Here is a 10,730-nt window from a genome sequence, read left to right as displayed (position 1 = left end):
CAATTAATACTAAAAATAGTCTCAACCTCTAGAAAGTCCTTTTACTTCTAATCTGAAGTAAAGTCCTAGTATAAAGAGAGAATAAGGGCTAGACTAAACTATATAAGATCTAAGGTATAAATAGATATATAGTAATAGTTAAGATAGTTAATAGCTTTACTTAGTTTTATATAATGCATATTAAGCCCTACTATTATAAGAAACCCTTATAAGGAGAGGCTAACCTAGATGTTATATAACTAACTCCTTAATAATAACTAAAAAAGAAAAAAAGACTAAAGAAAGGCTAAAAACATACTATATAAAAGTTAATATATATATATATATATATAGTATACTTATCTTAAAAGAAAAAAGACTATTATAATCTTACTATAAAACTTTAACTTAATAACATTATTATAGCTTTAAGAGTACTATATAAAGAGTTTAATAGGATTAAGATTAATTCCTTAATTAATTAGAGAGTATTTATCTTTATCTTATACAATCTAGATAAGCATAGCAACATCTATATCTACAGCATATATATAGTACAAAAGATAAAGAATATATCTACTAAGCTATATAAGAAGTTAAGACTTACAATTTAGGGATATAGGGACTAAGAGAAAGAGGAACTCCTAACTTAGGTACCTATAATCTAGAAGATAAGCTAGCAGCTGCTTCTTGCTATTATAATAACTTTTATATAATACTTTAGATGTTATAAAAATATAGAATATTATTTAGGCTTATACTTAAGTAATTAATAAGTTAACCTATATAATTATTATAAGACTGCTAAAAAAACTAAAAGGTAAATATTCTAAAGGGATACTTCTTTAGGTTATAAAGCTATTATATAGACTTATAGAGTCTAGGCTTTACTAGTATAAAACATACTTAAAACACTATAAAGTAGATCTAGGCATAAAGGAGTCTATATACAACTTTTACCTTTTTTATACTACTTAGGGACTTAAAACCTTTAGGATTGCAGTAATGCAAATAGATAACACCCTAAGTTTTACAACTCCTTAGTTTTCTTAAAAGGAGGAGTAAGAATTATTAAATAAAAGGCTTTATATAAAACTAAAGACTATACTTTAGTAAGAAAAAGAAGTTAACTTTAATAAAGAATAAATTTAACTTTATAATAACTTTATTACTTTTACTTAAAAGAGATAAGTTAGCTAACTCTAACTTATTAATGCTAATATATATAATGCTTAATAGTAATACATCTTATAGAGAGCAAAAGAAGCCTACCTTACCTCTATTTGCTAACTAAAAGCCTTATATAACCTATCTATTGCTACTTAAGTAAAATAACCTAAAGTAAAAAACATTAAAGCCTTAAATATATAACTTAAATAGTAAATTAACAACCTAAACTAAGGTCTTACTTTTATTCTACTTAATCTATTATATATAAAGATATATATCTTTATAGATAGATTATTTATGAATAATACTAACCTATCTTTATAACTAGAATTTATAATTATACTTATAAAAGAAACTGTTTATATAACTAGTAACTTTAAAATCTAAGGGAATATTATATACTAAAGCTTAACTAAATGCAAAAAGGTTATAAGAAGCATCCTTATAAGTAAATTATATAAGATAACTACTAGTTTAAATAGTAGTATTTCTTTTAGCATAACGTTAAACAAGATCCTTTATATACTTTAAGCCTTATAAATTCTAGTTGTAGTTTGTTTAGACTTACAACCTCTATATTAGTACTTTATATATATAAGACTAATATAAAGGAGGTAAAAAGAGGTAAATAGGTTAAAAGGTGGCTTTATTGTTGTTATATAGTAATAGTAATAAGGATAATAATTCTAAGTCCCTTAGGTAGGGAAAATAGGTCTCTATATATAATTAAAGTCCTTCTAAGTCGCAATAATGCCCTATTTAGGATTATTATTATACTTTAACTAGAAACTGCCCTTAAACTAGCATTTATTAGATCCGCAGTATATTTAACGTTATACTTTACGGATTTCTAGTTATCCGGCCTTTTAAGGGTTATAATTAAGGTTAGCGTTAAAGGGATCCCTTAGATCCGGTTTTATCCTATATTAACGTTAGGGGATTCCTTAGATCCGGTTTTATCTTAACCTTAATAGACTAAGGAGGTTATTTTAACGTTAACGCTTAGACTAAAGGCTTATTTTAGCCTATTAACCTTAGTTACTAGTATTTTAACCTTATTAACCTATCGCTATTATTACCTTATTAGGTAATAGTAGCAAATTTCTACTAAGTTAATTAGATTTTAGTATTAGGTACCCTATAGAAATAAGTACCCTATAATACTATTTATAAGTACCCTATAGTACTTATAATAAAATAAGTACCCTAGAGTAGTTTTGTTCTTTTTTAGGGCTTATAATATAACTAAGTACTATAGATAAAATGAGACTTATAATTAATATAATAAGCCTACATAAGTTATATAAAAAGAAAGAGATCTTAAAGGTAAGATAGATTAATAGTAAAGATAATCCTATAAATACCCTTACTAAGAAAACGCTAAATTTAGTACTATAGCAGTTAGTTATAAGTAATACTTTATAAATTTAGGTTAAAGCGTATATAAATAGACTAAAGAAAAGAGATTTATATAATAATTAGAAAGAATAGAAGTAGAGAAGACGTTTAGTGTATTTACTTCTTATTATACAACTAGGACTATTTCTCTTCTAAACTAACTACACTTATTACTATATATCCTACTTATTTCTTTACTTAACCTTACGATTTATATAACTATTACTAGTTTTTACTATTCCCTTTATTATATAATAACTTAAATAACCTAAAAACCTAAAAGACCTCTTACTTAATTATAAAAGAAGTAGTAAATCTACTAAGCTTGTAACTACTTATAATTATATAAGCCTTCTGCTTCTTCTTATAGTAAGAATAAGAATAAGTATAATAAGAAGCTTTATTAAAGTTATTATTATTATTATATAAGCCTTTACTATAATAATAGCAATAAGCTTTATATAACTACTAAATAGACTTAGCATAAGCACTATTTTAGTACATAGTAATATAAGTATAAGTATAAAAGTAAAAAGTGCTACTATAAGCATACTTTTAAGGGTATACTTTAACAATCTATCTACAACTCTAGATAAGCACTATATAAAAATAGTCTTTATAGCAAATAATCTTAGTAAGCAAGAAGGGGATATTCTCTTTAGCTAAAAGATAAATCTTAATATTGCATAAAGGTATTTAAGCTACCTAATGCTCCTCCTTCTATCTTAAAGTTAGCCTTATATAAATTAGTAAGCAAAAAGAAAAAAGAATATATTATAGATTAATAAAGAAAGTAATAAAGAAACTGTAATTATAAGCAGTTAAAGTAGGAAGAGTAACCTAGCAGATACTACTAGCATTAGCGCAAATAGTAATAGTGCTTATAGAGGTTATCTAACTACTAGTAAGAATAATAGATATAGTAATAACTTATATAAGTAGTTAATTATTTAAAATAGTTTAGGTAATAATATTTAAAGACCTAAATAGACTAAAAGTTAGTAGATAAAAATAAAGAAGTTAACTTAATGTATAAAATCTTAAGGTTTTTAGTTTCTTAAGTCTTTTCTTTATTAGAAAGTTTTAATTTACTAAAGTCTTTATTAATAAAGAAGTTTAGAAGCTTTATATGTTTTATTTGTTTTATTGCATTTATTTAAAATTTGTTATATATAGTAAAGAGATTTTAAATATAGGTTGTAAACAAAAAAAGGGAAGAAGAAAAATAGAGGGAAGAAAAAGGTAATAGGCTGCCTTACTAAATAAAGTAGGTAGGTAAAGTAAAGTTAGAAGGTAAATACAATAAATCTATATAATCTATCTACTTAACTAAATAAAAAGAAAATAACTATATAAAAAGAGAAAAAAGGACTACTAGCATTATTAATAATTCTTATTATTTAGATCTATTATATAATAATTAGTAGCCTAACCTACTAAATCTATATATAAGACTATTAATAGAACAATTAGTATAACCTAATTAGCTACATTAAAGGGATTATATAGTTAAGTTATAAAACAAAAGTTGTAGGTATTAGAATAATATATTTATATAACTATATAATACCTATAACTTAGGAATAGAGTGTATAAACTAGATTATGCAGCACTTACTTATACATAAAGGAATTATTACTTAGCTTAGCCTAAACAACTTAAGGCTAGATAAGATAGTATATTCATCTTATACAACCTTAATCCTATAGTTAGAAAAGATAGTTATAGATATCTAATCTTTAGTTTTCTCTATGTTTTTAGTACCTGCATGTATATATAAAGTCTATTTAATAATACTAGTATATATAAAGGTTATTATAATATCTAATTATAAAGAAAGGCTTTATATAAAGCAGCTTAGTAATTAAAAATAAGTTTCTATTATTTAAGATATATATATAAATAGCTAGGTATTGCTTCTATATATTATTATAAAAGGTAAATATTACCTTCTTTCTTGGTATACTAATAGCTAAAGTCTACTTTAATAGTATATCTACTTTAGTCAAAATAAGTAAACTATAAATAAGATTAGCTTACATTAGCTAAATTACTTTTATTAATATATAAAGTTCTATATAAAGGGTTCTTATTACCTCTTAATCTTTAATAGTTATAATAGTTATAAATTAATTACCTTTAATAGTTATAATAGTTATAAATTAGCTACCTTTAATAGTTATAATAGCTATAAATTAACTAACTTTAATAAATACTCTAAGAAATAAAGCATTATTACTCTTTATATACCTTTTTACTTATTATATAAGCATTAGCCTCTTAGTATTAAGTGCTTTAGCCTATTAAAGTACTTATATAGTAATATACCTATATAGTAAGCAATGCATTATAGCAAGCAATGCACTCTCTCCTACCCTTCTACCTTTTATATAAGTTAATTTAACTACAATATATAAAATTAATTAAAACTACTTATTATCCTCTTCCTTATTACTATCTTAAACTACTTTATAGGTTTATGCATTATGTCTAGTCTTTTTGTAATTACTACAACGTTGTATGTGTAGTTTAGCACCTTTTGTATAACCCTCCTTCTAAGGGTTATTCTCTCCTCTAGCATTAACTACATCTTTTTCTCTCTATAGTGCTTCTACTTTAGTAGTATTAAGTAACCCTTTAAGATGTAGTTAGGTCTTTTTTACCTTCTAGCGCTTACTTAATACCTTATTTACTATATAAAGCCTATAGTTTTTAGCTTTAATAAAAGTTAGCTAGTAGGCTAACTTACTAATACCTTTTGCCTATAAGTTAACTACCTTATGTAAAGGTATTAGTAAGCTACCTTAATATACCTAGATCTTCTTTTTAAGGGATAAAGCACTTTATACGCCCTTTAGTGCTGTAGTTAGTATCTTTGCGTCTTAAGAGCCTTAGCTGCTTAGCTATAAGGTTAAAGGTATTAGCATCTTTAGCTTAAAATCTAACTAAGAAATAACTACTTTAGGGTTAAGAGGTATAAAGCCTACCTATCTAAAACTAGCTTATATATTATCTTTGCTTATTAAGGTAAAAAATGCTACTTTAAAGGTAGAAAAGAAGTTATCCTTAGTAATATGCAAAATCTGCATTTACATTATCTTCTTAATTTCCTTACTATATAAGTACTTTAATAAGCTAAAGCATCTAATATTAAGAGGCTAAAGCTTATATAATAAATAAGAAGGTATATATAAAGTAATAATATTTTATTCTTTATAGTATTTATTAAAGTTAGTTAATTTATAGCTATTATAACTATTAAAAATTAAAAAGTAATAAAAACCTTTTATATAAAACTTTATATACTAATTAAAGTGCTATAGCTAATTTAAGCTAATATTATTTATTATTTATTTATTTTTACTTAAATAGATATGCTATATAGCTAGGAATTAGCTATTAGTATACTAAAAAAGGAGGTAATATTTACTTTTTTTAATAATATATAAAGGTACTACCTAGCTATTTATATATATACCCTAAATAATAAAAACTTATTTCTAATTGCTAGGCTGCTTTATATAAGGCCTTCCCTTACAGTAAGATGTTATAACAACCTTTATATATAACAGCATTCTTATTAGGAACCTAGTCTTATTAAAATTATAAGTATTATTATTAAATATTATATACTTTATAATTATATTTTATATAAGTATAAACTAGCTTTATATAATTATAAGATCTTTAGCTAAAGCCCTCTAATAGTTAGTTTAATATTAAAATTGTATTTTTAATTCAAGATATGTTATATAACGTTCTCTATCTATTAAAGTCTTATATACATTTTATTATATGTATTTAGAAGTTAGTTAGCTATTTCTTGTGTATCTTTTTATTATAAAAAGAACCCTTAATTAATTAAGTTATTAACTTATTTAAGAATTACCTCCTTTTTATTATAGTTATCTTTATTAAATTTAGTTCCCTTTTAGGTTATATAATACATTTAGTGCGTTAGTTTTAGATTATTATTTAAGGGACCTTAAAGATTAAGGTAGCCTTTTATACAGACATTTTTAGGTCTTTTTTAATAGCTTAAAAGGTAAGGGTAATATAGCATTTAATTAAAAAGGATTATATATTTATATATAAAAGAAAGTTAGTATAAAGGTAAAAGAGGTAGAAAGGAAGAAAAGTAGCTTACTTACTATCTTAGCTTGCTTGCTATATATATACATTAAGGTAGATTATATATTTATATATAGAGGGAAAGATATACAAAGGTTAAAGAGGTAGAAAGAAAGTAGATATATATAACTTACTATAATCTATAACTTACTATATAGGTATTATACTTATATAGCAAGCAGCGCATTATAGCAAGCAGTATACTCTCCCTTACTTTACTACCTTTTATATAAGTTAATTTAACTACAATATATAAACATAATTAAAACTACTTATTACCCTCTTTCTTATTACTATCTTAAACTACTTTATAGGTTTATACATTATATTTAGTCTTTCTATAATTACTATAGTGTTGCATATTTAGTTTAGTACCTTTTATATAACCCTCCTTCTAAAGGTTATTCTCTTTTTTAGTATTAACTATATCCTTTTCTTCTTATAGTACCTTTACTTTAGTAGTATTAAGTAACCTTTTAAGATGTAATTAGGTCTTTTTTGCTTTCTAGCGCTTACTTAATACCTTATTTACTATATAAAGCCTATAGTTTTTAGCCTTAATAATAGTAAGCCTATAGGCTAATCTACTAATACCTTTAGCCTAAAAGTTAATTACTTTATATATTAATATTAGTAATATAAGCCCTAAAAAGAATAAAACTACTTTAGGGTACTTATTTCTATAATAGTACTCTAGGGTACTTAATCCTAAAATCTAATTAACTTAGTAGAAATTTGCTACTATTACCTTATTAGGTAATAATAGCAATAGGTTAATAAGGTTAGAGTACTAGTAACTAAGGTTAATAGGCTAAAATAAGCCTTTAGTCTAAGCGTTAACATTAAAATAACCCCCTTAGTCTATTAATATAGGATAAAACCGGATCTAAGGAATCCCTTTAACGCTAACCTTAATTATAACCCTTAAAAGGCTGGATAGCTAGAAATCCGTAAAGTATAACGTTAAATATACTGCGGATCTAATAAATGCCGGTTTAAGGGCAGTTTCTAGTTAAAGTATAATAATAACCCTAAATAGGGCATTATTGCAACTTAGAGGGACTTTAATTATATATAGAGACCTTTTCTTCCTACCTAAAGGACTTAGAATTATTATTCTTATCACTATTACTATATAACAACAATAAAGCTACCTTTTAACCTATTTACCCTATTTTCCTCTTTTTACCTCCTTTCTATTAGTCTTATAAGTAAGCTACCTTAATATACTTAAATCTTCTTTTTAAGGAAAAAAGTACTTTATATACTTTTTAGTACTATAGTTAGTATTTTTACATTTTAGAAGCCTTAGCTGCTTAGCTATAAGTTTAATAGTATTAGCATCTTTAGCTTAAAATTTAAGTAAAAAAGAACTACTTTAGAGTTAAAAAGAATAAAGCCTACTTATCTAAAACTAGCTTATATATTATTTTTACCTATTAAGCTAAAGAATGCTACTTTAAAAGTAGAAAAGAAGTTATCTTTAGTAATATATAAAATCTATATCTATATTATCTTTTTAATTTTTTTACTATATAAGTACTTTAATAAGCTAAAGCACTTAATATTAAGAGGCTAAAGCTTATATAATAATAAATAAAAAAGTATATATAGATTAATAATATTTATTTCTTATAGTATTTATTAAAGTTAGTTAATTTATAGCTATTATAACTATTAAAAATTAAGAAGTAATAAAAACCCTTTATATAAGACTTTATATACTAATTAAAGGGCTTTAGCTAATTTAAGCTAATCTTATTTATAGTCTATTTATTTTTACTTAAATAAATATACTATATAGCTAGAAATTAGCTATTAGTATATTAAGAGAAAAAGTAATATTTACTTTTTATAATAATATATAAAGATACTACTTAGCTATTTATATATATACCTTAAATAATAAAAACCTATTTTTAATTACTAAGCTGCTTTATATAAAGCTTTCTCTTGTAGTTAGATATTATAACAACCTTTATATATAATAGCATTTTTATTAAGAACTTAGTTTTATTAAAATTATAAATATTATTATTAATATACCTACATAGCAAGCAAGCTAATATAGCAAGCAAGCTACTTTTCTTCCTTTTTACCTCTTTTACCTTTATACTAACTTTCCTCTACATACAAATATGCAATCCTCCTTAATTAAATGTTGCATTACCCTTACCCTCTAAGCTATTAAAAAAGACCTAAAAATGTCTATACAAAAGGCTACCTTAACCTATGAGGTCCCTTAAACAACACTTTAATATTAATGCACTAAACGCATTATACAACCTAAAAGATAACTAAATTTAATAAAGATAACTATAACTAAAGAGGAGGTAATTCTTAAATAAGTTATTAACCTAATTAATTAAGGGTTCCCTTTGCAATAAGATAATATATAAAAAATAGCTAACTAACTCCTAAATGCATACAATAGGATGCATATAGGACCCTAATAGGTAGAGAACTTTATATAATGCATCTACTAATTAAAAATGCAATTTTAACGTTAAATTAACTATTAGAGGGCCTTAGCTAAGGATACTATAATTATATAAGGCTAGTTTACACTTATGCAAAATATAATTATAAAGTATAAAATACTTAATAATAATATCTATAATTTTAATAAGACTAGGTTCCTAATAAGAATGCTGTTATATATAAAGGTTGTTATAACATCTTACTGTAAGGGAAGGCCTTATATAAAGCAGCCTAGCAATTAGAAATAAGTTTTTATTATTTAGGGTATATATATAAATAGCTAGGTAGTACCTTTATATATTATTAAAAAAAGTAAATATTACCTCCTTTTTTAGTATACTAATAGCTAATTCCTAGCTATATAGCATATCTATTTAAGTAAAAATAAATAAATAATAAATAATATTAGCTTAAATTAGCTATAGCACTTTAATTAGTATATAAAGTTTTATATAAAAGGTTTTTATTACTTTTTAATTTTTAATAGTTATAATAGCTATAAATTAACTAACTTTAATAAATACTATAAAGAATAAAATATTATTACTTTATATATACCTTCTTATTTATTATATAAGCTTTAGCCTCTTAATATTAGATGCTTTAGCTTATTAAAGTACTTATATAGTAAGGAAATTAAGAAGATAATGTAAATGCAGATTTTGCATATTACTAAGGATAACTTTTTTTCTACCTTTAAAGCAGTATTTTTTACCTTAATAAGTAAAGATAATATATAAGCTAGTTTTAAATAAGCAGGCCTTATACCTTTTAACCCTAAAGTAGTTATTTCTTAGTTAGATTTTAAGCTAAAGATGCTAATACCTTTAACCTTACAACTAAGCAGCTAAGGCTTCTAGAATATAAAAATACTAACTATAGTACTAAAGGGTGTATAAAGTGCTTTATCTCTTAAAAAGAAGATTTAAGTATATTAAGGTAGCTTACTAATACCTTTATATAAGGTAGTTAACCTATAAGCAAAAGGTATTAGTAAGTTAGCCTACTAGCTAGCTTTTATTAAAGCTAAAAACTATAGGCTTTATATAGCAAATAAGGTATTAAGTAAGCATTAGAAAGTAAAAAAGACCTAACTACATCTTAAAGGGTTACTTAATACTACTAAAGTAGAAGCACTATAAAAAGAAAAAGATATAGTTAATACTAGAGGAGAGAATAACCTTTAGAAGGAGGGTTATATAGAAGGTGCTAAACTACACACGCAACGCTATAGTAATTACAGAAAGACTAAATATAATGTATAAACCTATAAAGTAGTTTAAGATAGTAATAAGGAAGAGGGTATTAAGTAGTTTTAATTAATTTTATACGTTGTAGTTAAATTAACTTATATAAAAGGTAGAAGGGTAGGAGAGAGTGTGTTGCTTACTATAATGCATTGCTTGCTATGTAGGTATATTAATGCATTTAGCGCATTAGTAGCAAAAAGTTAATTTAAAGACCTTAAAGGTAAAAGCAGTTCTTTATATAGATATTTTTAGGTCTTTTTTAATAGTCTAAAAGGTAAAGATAATTTAACTTTTAATTAAGGAGGATTATATGTTTATATG

This window comes from Colletotrichum destructivum, chromosome 3 (assembly GCF_034447905.1).
Source record: "Colletotrichum destructivum chromosome 3, complete sequence".
Classification (NCBI taxonomy): domain Eukaryota; kingdom Fungi; phylum Ascomycota; class Sordariomycetes; order Glomerellales; family Glomerellaceae; genus Colletotrichum; species Colletotrichum destructivum.
The sequence above is the reverse complement of the archived record's forward strand: the minus strand, read 5'-3'. Positions refer to the sequence as shown.